This window comes from Triticum aestivum, chromosome 6B (assembly GCF_018294505.1).
Source record: "Triticum aestivum cultivar Chinese Spring chromosome 6B, IWGSC CS RefSeq v2.1, whole genome shotgun sequence".
NCBI classification, from domain to species: Eukaryota; Viridiplantae; Streptophyta; class Magnoliopsida; order Poales; family Poaceae; genus Triticum; species Triticum aestivum.
In genome coordinates this window covers 483,055,225-483,069,593 of record NC_057810.1, presented here as the reverse complement: position 1 = coordinate 483,069,593, position 14,369 = coordinate 483,055,225, and positions in this window count along the sequence as shown.

The window sequence follows — 14,369 nt, the reverse complement described above, 5'->3', positions numbered from 1 at the left end:
CGCCGCCGGTTTTTCCTTGCCGGGGCAGCTTCCTCACTATCAGATCCTCCTGCTCCTGTATTCTCTCCGGGAAGTTTCCTCCCTTCCTCAGCACGTGCACACTTGTCGGCCAGGGCATATAGCTCACTGACGTCTCTGATTTTGCACATCGCCATCTCCTCCCACATCCTGCGGTCTCGCACGTTCTGATGGAACGCGCTGATTACCACAGCAAGATGGACATCTGGGATGTTGTGTTGTACACGGCTGAATCTCTGAATGTACTTGCGCAGGGGCTCTCCTTCCTTTTGGGCGAGCAGATGCAGGTCGCTCTCTTGGCCATGAGGCTTGTGGCCGCCTGTAAAGGCGCCGACAAACTGATGGCATAGATCTGCCCAGGAGGATATGGAGTTGTCCGGCAAGTGCATGAGCCAGGATCTGACATTGGGCTTGAGCACCAGCGGGAAGTAGTTGGCAAGGATCTTGTCGTCCCGCCCCCAGCAGCTTGCACCGCGATGGTGTAGATGCTGAGGAACTCCAACGGATGCGACTTGCCATCGTACTTCTCTGGTACATCTGGCTTGAAATTCTTCGTGCTGGGCCACTGGACTTGCCGCAGCTCACGAGTGAACGCAGGGCAACCTATTGCGTACGGCAAGTCGCCTAGTTCCCCTGGCACATGCATGTCAATAGAAGGCCTAGCGCGCTTGTCGGATTGACGTCGCGCTTCTCTTTGGGGCTCGATGCGAGTACGAGCGTCTTCTTGCTGTCGTTCGTGAAGAACTTGGCGCTGATCGCGACGAGCTCGTGGATCTGATGATGCGGTGGAGTCGCTGTGGAGGTGGATCCTACGAGTCGGCGATCTTGGCCTTCGGGGTGGAGAGTGCATGGTGGTTGCTCCCCCACCGGTTTCGTCGCCACCGGCTCGTGCCTGGCAGTCCTGCCGCGGCCGCGATGCACTTGGCTGCCGCGGAGTGTCGCCATTGGCAAAGCTGATGAGACTCTGAATGGTGGCCCTCCATTGGTTGATCTTGTCTTCCGCTGGAGGGCAATCCAGGAGCAGTTGAGCTCACGCCAAAGCTTCTGCTGGAGTGGTGGGCGGCAGTGGCAAACGGTGCGAGGAGCGGGATATGCTCGGACTTCTAACTATGTTAGAAGGAGCAGTATCCCGTCCAGGAGACCGTGTCTCGCTCGTGCCAGCACGTTGGCGTGCATGCTGGTCTTGAGCACGCTGAGATCCACCAGCTCGATCTTGTCCCAACGAACGTATGGTACTGCGAATACCATGACGCTGTCGGTCCTGCGCCTCCTGAGATGGGCGCGGTACATGTACGGACGCCGAGGTCTGTGCAGCCTTGTCCTTGGACCTGGCAGCGTCGTGAGCTTCCTCGTCGGCGTCCGTTCTTCCGCCGGCATCTACTCGACCACCCGTTTGCTCCAGTGGTGGTGGAAGTGACGTGGACGGAGCAGCTGCCGCCGAAGTTTTCTTCTTCGGTGGCATGTCGATGAAGAAGATGAAGATCTAGCTCGTGTGAACGCCGGATCAGGTTCACACAACCTCAACGCCCCCCTACCTGGCGCGCCAAAGATGTCGGGGAAGCTGATCCACGAACACCTATGGGACCGGCGGACCGAGTCCCTTTCAGTTTGGCAGGGAGGGGGGGGCGGAGATCGCACCAAGAGCAGATCGAGGCAAAGCACACGAGCAGTTTACCCAGCTTCGGAGCTCTCTGGAGAGATAAAACCCATACTGCTGCTTGTCTGATTGTATTGTGTTCTTGCTCAAGAGCGCTGAGTGCTACAGTACACTCTAGCTGCTAACGAGACCGAGCATGTGTGATTTTCTGGGTTCGGACCCCCTCTACGTTGCGCATGGGCCTCCTTTTGTATGCTCAAGGGGTCACTGACAGGTGGCAACGCAGACGAGGGTAAAAATGGAAAAGGAGTTGTGGTTGGTACAACTACCTGCACAGTGCATCCTACCTAACCCTGACGGCAGGGGACAAAGGCATTAAAGGCCCGTCTGTGTCGCCCAAACAGTGCAGAAAAGGACCGTCAGGGACGCCACCGTTCGCCATGATGGTAATCTTGTCAGCGTTGCTTGCCACCTCGCACCGCTGGCTGCTCAGCCTCCTGCCACGCGTGCCTGGGAAGGCCCCAGGGCGACACGTTGGTGGATGCGCTGGAGCGTGGGTGCAGACTGATAACCTGCCGCGGCAAGCGCCTTGCCGCGGCAAGCGCCTTGCCGCGGCCGTTGTCTTGTCGCGTCCGGAAGCTTGTCGCTCACCGGGTCTTGCCGGGACGCGTGGCGCGTCGCGGCAAGTTCCTCGAAATGCCTTGGTTGGCCTTCCTGGCAAGCTCCTCTTGCCGGGGCCTTGTCTCCTTGGCTTGAATACTTTGTTCTTGAATGGCTCCAAGGGAACCACGGAGGAGCTTGGCGGTCGCCCGGCAAGCCTTGCCGCGGGGTGCTGCAACTGCCCGTGCACAAGTTCGGGATACTAGGGTGCCCCTACTCTAGTACACCGACAAATAGGCAAAAATAGGAACTGACACTGGGCTCTAGGTTAATAGGTTAGTCCCAAAACTAATATAAAATAGCATATAAATGCATGTAAAACATCCAAAACAGATAATATAATAGCATGGAACAATCAAAAATTATAGATACGTTGAAGATGTATCAAGCATCCCCAAGCTTAATTCCTGCTTGTCCTCGAGTAGGTAAATTATAATAACAGAATATTTGAAGTGGAATGCAACCTAAAATATTTATCCATGTAATTTTCTTTATTGTGGTATGAATGTTCAGATCTGAAAGATTCAAAATAAAAGTTTAATATGGACATCAAAACAATAATACTTCAAGCATACTAACAAGGCAATTATGTCTTCTCAAAATAACGTGGCCAAAGAAGCTTATCCCTACAAAATCATATAGTCTAGCTATGCTCCATCTTCATCACACAAAATACTCAAATCATGCACAACCCTGATGACAAGCCAAGCAATTGTTTCATACTTTGATGTTCTCAAACCTTTTCAACTTTCACGCAATACATGAGCGTGAGCCATGGACATAGCACTATGGTGGAAGAGAATACGGTGGTTGTGGAGAAGACAAAAAGAGGGAGATAGTCTCACATCAACTAGGCGTATCAACGGGCTATGGAGATGCCCATCAATAGATATGAATATTAGTGAGTAGGGATTGCCATGCAATGTATGCACTAGAACTATAAATATATGAAAGCTCAACAAAAAGAACTAAGTGGGTGTGCATCCAACCCGCTTGCTCACGAAGACCTAGGGCATTTTTGAGGAAGCCCATCATTGGAATATACAAGCCAAGTTCTATAATGAAAAATTACCACTAGTATACGAAAGTGACCAAAAAAGAGAGTCTCTATCATGAAGATCTTGGTGCTACTTTGAAGCACAAGTGTGGAAAAAGGATAGTAACATTGCCCCTTCTCTATTTTTCTCTCATTTTTTTTCTTTTCCCTTTTTTTCCTTTTTTTTTCTTTTTTTACTTCCCCTTTTTTTCTTGGCTTCTTTGGCCTCTTTTTTTCTTTTCTTTTTTTTATTTCCTCACATGGGACAATGCTCCAATAATGATGACCATCACACTTCTATTTACTTACAACTCAAAAAATTACAACTCAGGCTTAGAACAAAATATGACTCTACGTGAATGCCTCCAGCATTGTACCGGGATGTGCAATGAATCAAGATTGACATGTATGAAAGAATTATGAAAGGTGGCTTTGCCACAAATACTATGTCAACTACATGATCATGCAAAGCAATATGACAATGATGAAGCGTGTCATAATAAACGGAACGATGGAAAGTTGCATGGCAATATATCTCAGAATGGCTATGGGAATGCCATAATAGGTAGATATGGTGGCTGTTTTGATGAAGGTATATGGTGGGTGTATGGTACCGGTGAAAGTTGCGCGGCACAAGAGAGGCTAGCAATGTGGAAGGGTGAGATTGCATATAATCCATGGACTCAACATTAGTAAAAAAGAACTCACATACTTATTGCAAAACTCTATTAGTCACTGAACAAAGTACTACGTGCATGTTCCTAGGGGGATAGATTGGTAGGAAAAAACCATCGCTCGTCCCCGACCGCCCCTCATAAGGAAGAATTCAATAAATACTCCATGCTCCAACTTCGTTACACAATGGTTCACCATACGTGCATGCTATGGGACTCACAAACCTCAACACAAGTATTTATAAAATTCACAATTACTCCACTAGCATGACTCTGATATCACCATCTTCATATCTCAAAACAATCATAAATAATCAAACTTCTCATAGTATTTAATGCACTTTATTCGAAAGTTTTTATTATATCCCTCTTGGATGCCTATCATATTAGGACTAAATTTATAACCAAAGCAAATTACCGTGTTGTTCTAAAATACTCTAAAAATAATATAAGTGAAGCATGAGAGTTCATAAATTTCTATAAAATAAATCCACTTTCGTGCTCTAAAAAGATATAAGTGAAGTACTAGAGCAATATTGCCTAGCTCAAAAGATATAAGTGAAGCACATAAAGTATTCTAATAAATAATGATTCATGCGTGTCTGTCCCAAAAGGTGTGGACAGCAAGGATGATTGTGGAAAACTAAAAAGCAAAGACTCAAATCATACAAGACGCTCCAAGCAAAACACATATCATGTGGTGAATAAAAATATAGCCTCAAGTAAAGTTACCGATGGACGAAGACGAAAGAGGGGATGCCTTCCGGAGCATCCCCAAGCTTAGGCTTTTGGTTGTCCTTGAATGTTACCTTGGGGTGCCTTGGGCATACCCAAGCTTAGGCTCTTTCCACTCCTTATTCCATAGTCCATCAAATCCTTACCCAAAACTTAAAAACTTCACAACACAAAACTCAACAGAAAATCTCATGCGCTCCATTAGTATAAGAAAATAAACCACCACTTTAAGGTACTGTTGCAAACTCATTCTTTATTTATATTGGTGTAATATCTACTTTATTCCAACTTTTCAATGGTTCATATCCCCCGATACTACCCATAGATTCATCAAAATAAGCAAACAACACACAGAAAACAGAATTTGTCAAAAACAGAACAGTCTGTAGCAATCTGTAACTCTCGAATACTTATGTAACTCAAAAAATTCTGAACAATTAGGAAAACCTGAGAAATTTGTTTACCAATCCAGAGCAAAACGAATCAGATCAAAATCTCGTTTATGTGAATTTTGGAAATTATTTTCCTGGGCGCAAAAGTTTCTGATTTTCAGCCGGATCAACACAACTATCACCGTAAGCTATCCTAAAGGTTTAACTTGGCACAAACACTAATTAAAACATAAAACCACATATAACCAGAGGCTGGATTAATTATTTATTACTAAACAAGAACAAAAATCAAATAGCAAAAATAAAATTGGGTTGCCTCCCAACAAGCGCTATTGTTTAACGCCCTTAGCTAGGCATTGATAATTTTGATGATGCTCACATAGAAGACAAGAATGGAAGCATAAAGAGATCATCATGAAACACATGACAAACATATATAAGTCTTACATAATTCCTATGCATAGGCATTTTATAAGCAAACAAATTATCAAGGTAAGCAAAAACTAGCATATGCAAGGAAGAAGAAAGAAACAATAGCAATCTCAACATAACGAGAGGTAATTTAGTAACATGAATTTTTTTACAACCATATTTTCCCCTCTCGTAATAATTACATGTAGGATCATAAGAAAATTCAACAATATAGCTATCACATAACATATTCTCAACACGATCCACATGCATGCGAAGTTGACACTCTTCCAAAATAGTGGGATCAACATTAACTAAAGTCATGACCTCTTCAAACCCACTTTTATCAAAAATTTCATAAGATTGAACATTCTCCAAATATGTGGGATCTAAAGTTGACACTCTTCCAAATCCACTTTCAATATTATTGCAAACATTATTATCAATCTCATATACATCATGGGCTTAAATAAATTTTCAAGATCATAAGAAGAATCACCACAATCATGATCATTTAAACAAGTAGTGGACATAGCAAAACTAGCATCCCCAAGCTTAGGGTTTTGTATATTTTTAGCATAATTGACGTTAATAAAATTTATAGTAAAATCATTGCAATCATGCTTTTTATTCAAGGAGCTATCATGAATCTGTTCATAAATTTCTTCATCACAATTTTCAGGTTCACGAATTTCAACCAACACTTGATAAAGATAATCTAGTGCACCAAACTCACTAGCAATTGGTTCAATATAATTGGATCTCTTAAAGAGATTAGCAAGTGGATGAGGATCCATAAACTTTTAGCAAGCAAACATACAAGAAGGAAGGCACATGGTAACACAAGCTAACAAAAGATCAAACAAAAAGAAGGCGAATAAAAAGGCAAATCTTTTCGAAAATCGTTTTAGAGGTGGGGGAGAGGAAAATGAGAGGCGAATGGCAAATAATGTAATGCAAGAGATGAGAGTTTATGATGGGTACTTGGTATGGCTTTACTTGACGCAGATCTCCCCAGCAACGGCGCCAGAAATTCTTCCTGCTACTTCTTGAGCTTGCATTGGTTTTTCCCTTTGAGAGGAAAGGGTGATGCAGCAAACTAGAGTAAGTGTTTCCCTTAGTTTGAGAACCAAGGTATCAATCCAGTAGGAGACAATGTACAAGTCACCGAATACCTGCACAAACAATCAACAAACATGCACCCAACGCGATAAAGGGGTTGTTAATCCCTTCACGGTTACTTGCAAAAGTGAGATCTGATAGAGATAGATAAACAGTAAAGCATTTTTTTGGTTTATGGAACGAAAAGTACAAGATTGCAAAGTAAAGGAATGGCGACAGAAATTGGCAAGTTGATGGGAAACAAATATGATGTAAAATAGACCCGAGGGCCATAGGTTTCACTAGTGGCTTCTCTCAAGATAGCAAATATAACAGTGGGTAAACAAATTACTACCGAGCAATTGATAGAAAAGCGCAAAGTTATGACGATACTTAAGGCAATGATCATGAACATAGGCATCCCGTCTGTGTCAAGTAGACCAAAACGATTCTGCATCTACTACTATTACTCCACACATCTGCCGCTATCCAGCATGCATATAGAGTATTAAGTTCATAAAGAACGGAGTAATGCATTAAGTAAGATGACATGAGGTAGAGGAATTAACTCAAGCAATATGATGAAAACCCCATCTTTTTATCCTCGATGGCAACAATACAATACGTGCCTTGCTGCCCCTAGTGTCACTGGGAAAGGACACCGCAAGATTGAACCAAAAGCTGAGCACTTCTCCCATTGCAAGAAAAACCAATCTAGTAGGCCAAAATAAACCATTAATTAGAAGAGACTTGAAAATATATCAAATCATGCATATAAGAATTCAGAGAAGATTCAAATAATATTCATAGATAATCTGATCATAAATCCACAATTGATCGGATCTCGGCAAACACACCGCAAAAGAGTATTACATCGAATAGATCTCCAAGAACATCAAGGAGAACATGGTATTGAGAATCAAGAGAGAGAAGAAGCCATCTAGCTACTAGCTATGGACCTGTAGGTCTGTGGTAAACTACTCACGCTTCATTGGAAGGGTAATGGTGTTGATGTAGAAGTCCTCCATGATCGAATCCCCCTCTGGCAGGAAGTCGGAAAAGGCCCCTAGATGAGATCTCACGCGTACAGAAGGTTGCGGTGGTTGAAAAGTGTTTTCGTGGCTCCCCTAATGGTTTTGGGGTATAAGAGTATATGTAGGCGAAAGAACTAGGTCAGGAGAGCTTTGAGGGGCCCACAAGGTAGGGGGCACGCCCTATCCCCTGGGCGCGCCTTCCACCCTCGTGGCCACCTCGTTATGTCTGCGACTTCATCTCGAACTCTCCTGGTTTGCTTCTGCTCCAAGAAAGATCATCGCGAAAGTTTCATTCCGTTTGGACTCCGTTTGGTATTCCTTTTCTGCGAAACTCTAAAACAGGCAAAAAATAGAAACTAGCACTGGGCTCTAGGTTAATAGGTTAGTCCCAAAAATATATAAAATAGCATATAAATGCTTATAAAACATCCAAAATAGATAATATAATAGCATGGAACAATAAAAATTATAGATATGTTTGAGACGTATCACTCTACAATGAACTACTCACGCATTATCGGAGAGGCACCAATGATGATGATGAACCCCTCCGTGATGGTGTGTAGATTGGATCTGGTATTTCTGGAACTTGTGGCAGCTAGAATTTATTTTTGACGACTCTCCTAGGGATTCTAGAATATTTTGGAATTTATAGAGCAAAGCGGCGGTGCGGGAGGCCACCGAGGTGGGCACAACCCACCTGGGCACGCCTGGGCCCCTAGGCACGCCCTGGTGGGTTGTGCTCCCCTCAGAGCACCCCTCTGGTACTTCTTTGGCCCAACAGGTGTCTTCTGGTCCAGAAAAAATCCACAAAAAGTTTCGCTGCGTTTCGACTCCGTTTGGTATTGATTTCCTGCGATGTAAAAATCAAGCAGAGAACAACAACAAACATTGGGCACTATATCAATAGGTTAGTACCAAGAATGATATAAAATGATTATAAAACATCCAATAATGATAATATAATAGCATGGAGCAATCAAAAATTATAGATACGTTGGAGACGTATCACTCCAAAAAGCATTATTATGCATAAAAACATCATAAATACCAAGCATGATGCAAAATGGACGTATCAACTCCCTCCAGCTTAGACCTCGATTGTCCTCAAGCGAAAACTGTAATCGAAAAACATGTCCACATGCTTAGAGAGAGAGGTGTCGATAAAAACAAAATATGGACATAGAAGCATCATGTATATTATTTTAACAACAACAAGTTTAACATAAAACTTTATAATAGAACTTTTCATCATAGACTTCTCATGAACAAGTGACAATTCATCACAACATCAAAGTATAAAGCATAAACTCTATTGAAAATCAACAAACTATGTTCTCAATCAACTTTGCAACTACAACTCATCATCTTTTCAGGAAGGGTCACGTATCGGAGCCGTTTTGGCAAGTCCACATACTCAACCATCATATAGTCTTCTATGATTCCTAACATCAACAAAATGTTTCAACTAGACACATAGAAAGATAGGGGCTTATAGTTTCGTCTCCCAACATACTCACTTCAAGGGTGATGTCAACAATAATAACTTATGCTAGCCCTATCCAACTGGATATATGTCTCTAGATCTTTCCTCACCACATGATGCTTGCCAAAAGAGAAAATAAAAAAGGAATAGAGAGAAGAACTTTGACTCTTGCATAAAAGTAAAACATAGGCCCTTCGCAGAGGGAAGTAGAGGTTGCCATATGCTTTTTGTTTGTACGCTCAATCCCCTGGTGCAAAAGAAAGTCACGTTATATTGCCCCATATGATAGCAACCTTTATTATGTAGTCTGTCGCTTTTATTCTTTGCCAACACAAGTTCATACAACGCTCAATTTTCTCTTACACTAAATGATCTAACACTTTAAGAACCAATTTTTATTGCCTTATTGCACCAATGACAACTTACTTGAAGGATCTTACTCAATCCTTAGGTAGGTATGGTCGACTCTTCAAAATAAGATTTGGGTTTATGGGTTTTTGGATGCACAAGTAGTATCTCTACTTGGTGCAGAATTTTTGGCTAGCAAAGATGGGGGGCAAGAACTACATGTTGAAGGATCTATGACAATATAACTTCTATATGAACATGAACAAACATAAATCATTACGTTGCCTTCCTTGTCCAACGTCAACAATTTTGGCATCTAATATTTTGATGGGGGCTCACAATCACAAAAGATGTCCAAGATATTATATTTGAATGTGAATATTCTCTTCCCTTATTAATTCTTTCATGAACTGCATCATTGACCAACGCTATATTTGCAAATCTCAAATAAAATATTCTACTTATACTCTTCCCTATGTGATGTCATTACTTACCATAAGATTAGCATATGATCCTTTTCATTTATTTCCTTTCTTTTTATTGAACATGAAAGTAAAGAAAACCAAACTCAAACTAAACTTTATTGTATATCTCGCACATGATTACAAAGATAGATCACTAATAAAACTATTGAAAAGGAAGGATTGAACTAAACTTTTATTCATCTATAGCCAAAGATAACTATGGATCGAACTAAGATAAGTAAAGGCAAAAGATAGTGGAGGTGATACGATACTGGGGCACCTCCCCCAAGCTTGGCACAAGCCAAGGGGAGTGCCCATACCCGACATTCAATTTTCTATTGGTGATGAAGGAGGTAGTGGTGATGAAGTGGTAGCGATCTTGTCCTTCATGATCAAGAGATTATCCAATCTACGGATGACGCTCCGGAGGGCGACGATGTGCTCTTGCATTAGAATATTTTCACGGGTGAGATATTTATTTTGCACACGAACCATTTCGATGATCCGAAAAGCTTCGATCCCGGTGGGGGTGAGATGATCATAGTAAGGTTTAAGGATATCTTCTTCTTCTTCCTTGGCAGGCAAGGCCTGCTCAACCACCGGAGCTTGATCTCCGCTAGCCTCCTTGCTCTTGCCCACCTTGACGGCTTCAACGGGCTCTTCTTTCTTCAGCTCGATCTTCATCAACCAAGCATCCTCTTCTATGTTGTTGGGGAGGGAGAAGACATGATGCCTGGCTTAACAGATCTGACTAAAAACAGCAAGAAAAGACAACAAAATATTTCTCTGAGATACGGTGGTCAATAGTTTTGGGGGTATATAAAGATTTTTTTTACCATGGGAAACAAGCAAACGGAAGAAAAACAGAGTTCGAAAGGTACCCGAGGTGGGCACAACTCACCTGGACGCGGCTGGCAAGCCAGGCGCGCCCTGGTGTCTTGTGCCCACCAGGGGTGCCTTTCTGGTTGTTTCTTATTTTCCATTCTTTTTTATATTCCAAAATGGACAGAAAATATTTTTGTGGATTTTTCGGAGTCCGCTTACTTACCGTAACATGTACCTCCTATTTTTCATGATTTTGGAGTGTTCCGGAAGGTTTCTGTTATGTGTTCTTTCGGTGTCATGGTTTGGATAATATTGTTTTCAACATTAATGGGCGTACCTGAGATATAATGTTTTATTCATTACCCATTAACAACCTTCGAGTTAGTACCTTCGGCATTATTTATTTTGATGGCTCTAGATCGATAAACCTCCTCAATAACTTAGGGTCCTTCCCATTTGGAGAGGAGTTTTCCTGCAAAGAATCTGAAACGAGAGTTGTACAAAAGAACATATTCTCTAACCTTGAACTCATGCTTTTGGATTCTTTTATCATGCCATATTTTAACCTTTTCTTTAAATAACTTGGCATTTTCATAAGCTTAGGTTCTCCATTCATCCAGTGAGCTAATATCAAATAACCTCTTTTCACCGGCAAGTTTGAAATCATAGTGAAGTTCTTTAATTGCCCAATATGCTTTCTGTTCTAACTCAAGAGGCAAATGCCAAGCTTTTCCATAAACCATTTTATTAGGAGACATACCCATGGGATTTTTATAAGCTGTCATATAAGCCTAGTGCATCATCTAATTTCTTAGACCAATTCTTTCGAGACCTATTAACAGTTTTTTGTAAAATTAACTTTATTTATCTATTTCTAAGTTCAACTTGACTACTAGATTGAGGATGATATGGTGATACAATTCTATGGTTAACATCGTATTTAGCAAGCATTTTATGGAAAGCACCATGAATAAAGTGTGAACCACCACCAATCATTAAATATCTAGGGACTCCAAACCTTGGTAAATGACTTCCTTAAGAATTTTAATAGAGGTGTTGTGATCAGCACTACTAGTTGGAATAGCTCCTACCCGCTTAGTAACATAATCAACAACAACCAAAATATGATTACGCCCGTTAGAGGAAGGAAAAGGTCCCATGTAATCAAATCCCCAAACATCAAATGGTTCAACTGCAAGTATTTCCGATTCTTTGACACTCATCACAAGATAAAACAAACTTACGGGCATCCTTGAAGAGAGTAGACCAATAAAAACCAGATTGCAATACCTTGTGAGCAGTTCTATCTCCCGCATGATGTACTCCATAAGCTTCGGAGTGACATTTTCATAGGATTTTTCCATGTTCATGCTCAGGTACACAACGTCTAATAATACCATCTACTCCTTCTTTATAAAGTTGTGGGTCATCCCAAAAGTAATTTCTTAAATCATAGAAGAATTTTTTCTTTTGTTGGTGTGAGAAGCTAGGTGGTATATATTTAGCAACAATATAACTGCCATAGTCAGCATACCAAGGAGTGTTATGAGAAACATTTATTGCAGCTAATTGTTCATCGGGAAAACTATCATTAATAGGTTGTGGGTCATCAAGAATATTTTCCAACCTAGACAAGTTATCAGCCATGGGGTTCTCAGCTCCTTTTCTATCGGTGATATGCAAGTCAAATTCTTGTAGCAAGAGAACCCACTTAATGAGTCTAGGTTTAGCATCTTTCTTTTCCATAAGATATTTTATAGCAGCATGATCGGTGTGAACAATCACTTTAGAATCAACAATGTAAGATCTAAATTTATCACAAGCAAACACCAGTGCTAAGAATTCTTTTCAGCAGTAGCATAATTTTGTTGAGCACTATCTAGAGTTTTACTAGCATAATGAATAACATTTAGTTTCTTATCAACTCTTTGTCCTAGAACAGCACCAATAGCATAGTCACTAGCATCACACATAATTTCAAAAGGCGAGTTCCAATCAAGTGGCTGAAAAACAGATGCAGAAATTAAGGCTTTCTTAAGTGTTTGAAAGGCTTCTACACAATCATCATCAAAAACAAATGGAACATCCTTTTGAAAAGATTTGTAAGAGGCCTAGAAATTTTAGAGAAGTCTTTAATAAACCTCCAACAGAAACCAGCATGACCGCGGAAACTACGAATACCTTTGATATCTTTAGGACATGGCATTTGCTCAATTGCATCAACTTTAGCTTTGTCCACCTCAATACCTCGTTTAGAAATTTTATGTCCGAAGATAATACCTTCATTAACCATAAATTGGCACTTCCCCCAATTCAAGACAAGATTAGTTTGCTCACATCTCTGCAAAATTCGATCAATGTTGCTCAAGCAATCATCAAAAGAAGTTCCGTAAACAGAAAAATCATCCATGGAAACCTCAACGATCTTTTCACAAAAGTCAGAGAATATAAAAGTCATGCATCTTTGAAAGGTAGCAGGTGCATTGCATAAACCAAACGGCATACGTCTATAAGCATAAGTTCCAAAAGGATAAGTAAAGGTGGTTTTCTCTTGATCAGGTTGTGAGATAGGTATTTGAAAACCAGAATATCCATCAAAGAAGCAAAAATGTGTGTGCTTTGACAACCTTTCTAGGATTTGATCAATAAAAGGTAGAGGGTAATGATATTTTTGAGTAGCTTTATTTAATTTTCTAAAATCAATAACCATTCTGTAGCCAGTGACAATTCTTTTTGGAATAAGTTCATTTTTATCATTAGGAACAACCATAATACCTCCTTTTTTTAGGGACACAATGAACGAGACTTACCCATCTAGTATCAGTTATGGGATAGGTTATACATGCTTCCAGAAGCTTTAATATTTCAGTTCTTACCACTTCTTTCATTTTAGGATTTAAACATCGTTGGTGATCAACAACGGGTTTAGCATCAGGCTCCATATTAATGTTGTGATGACAGAGAGTGGGACTAATGCCCTTTAAATCATCAAGAGTATATCCGATAGCAGCTCGGTGCTTCTTCAGAACCTTCAATAATCGTTCTTCTTCATGTTCTGAAAGGTTAGCACTAATAATAACAGGATATACCGTTTTCTCATCAAGATAAGCACATTTCAAAGTGTATGGCAATTGTTTTTATTCAAATACAGGATCACCTTTAGGTAGAGGAGTACCTCCTAGAGTTTCAATAAGCAAATTGTGTTTAAGCAGAGGATGTTGTTCAAAGAATTTTTTATCTATTTCATTTCTTTCATGCAGATGCATATCATTTTCCTGGTCTAGCAAATATTGTTCTAGAGGATCAGTAGGAGGTACAGCAATAGAAGCAAGACCAATTATTTCATCCTTACTAGACAATTCTTTCTTATGGTGCTTTCTACTAAACTTGGAAAAATTAAACTCATGAGACTCATCACCAAAACTAACACCGACAGTTTTCTTCTCGCAATCTAGTTTAGCACTAACGATGTTCAAGAAAGGTCTACCAAAGATAACGGGACAAAAGTCATCTTGTGGGGAACCAAGAACAAGAAAATCAGTAGGGTGTTTTATTTTCCCACACAAGACTTCCACATCTCTAACAATC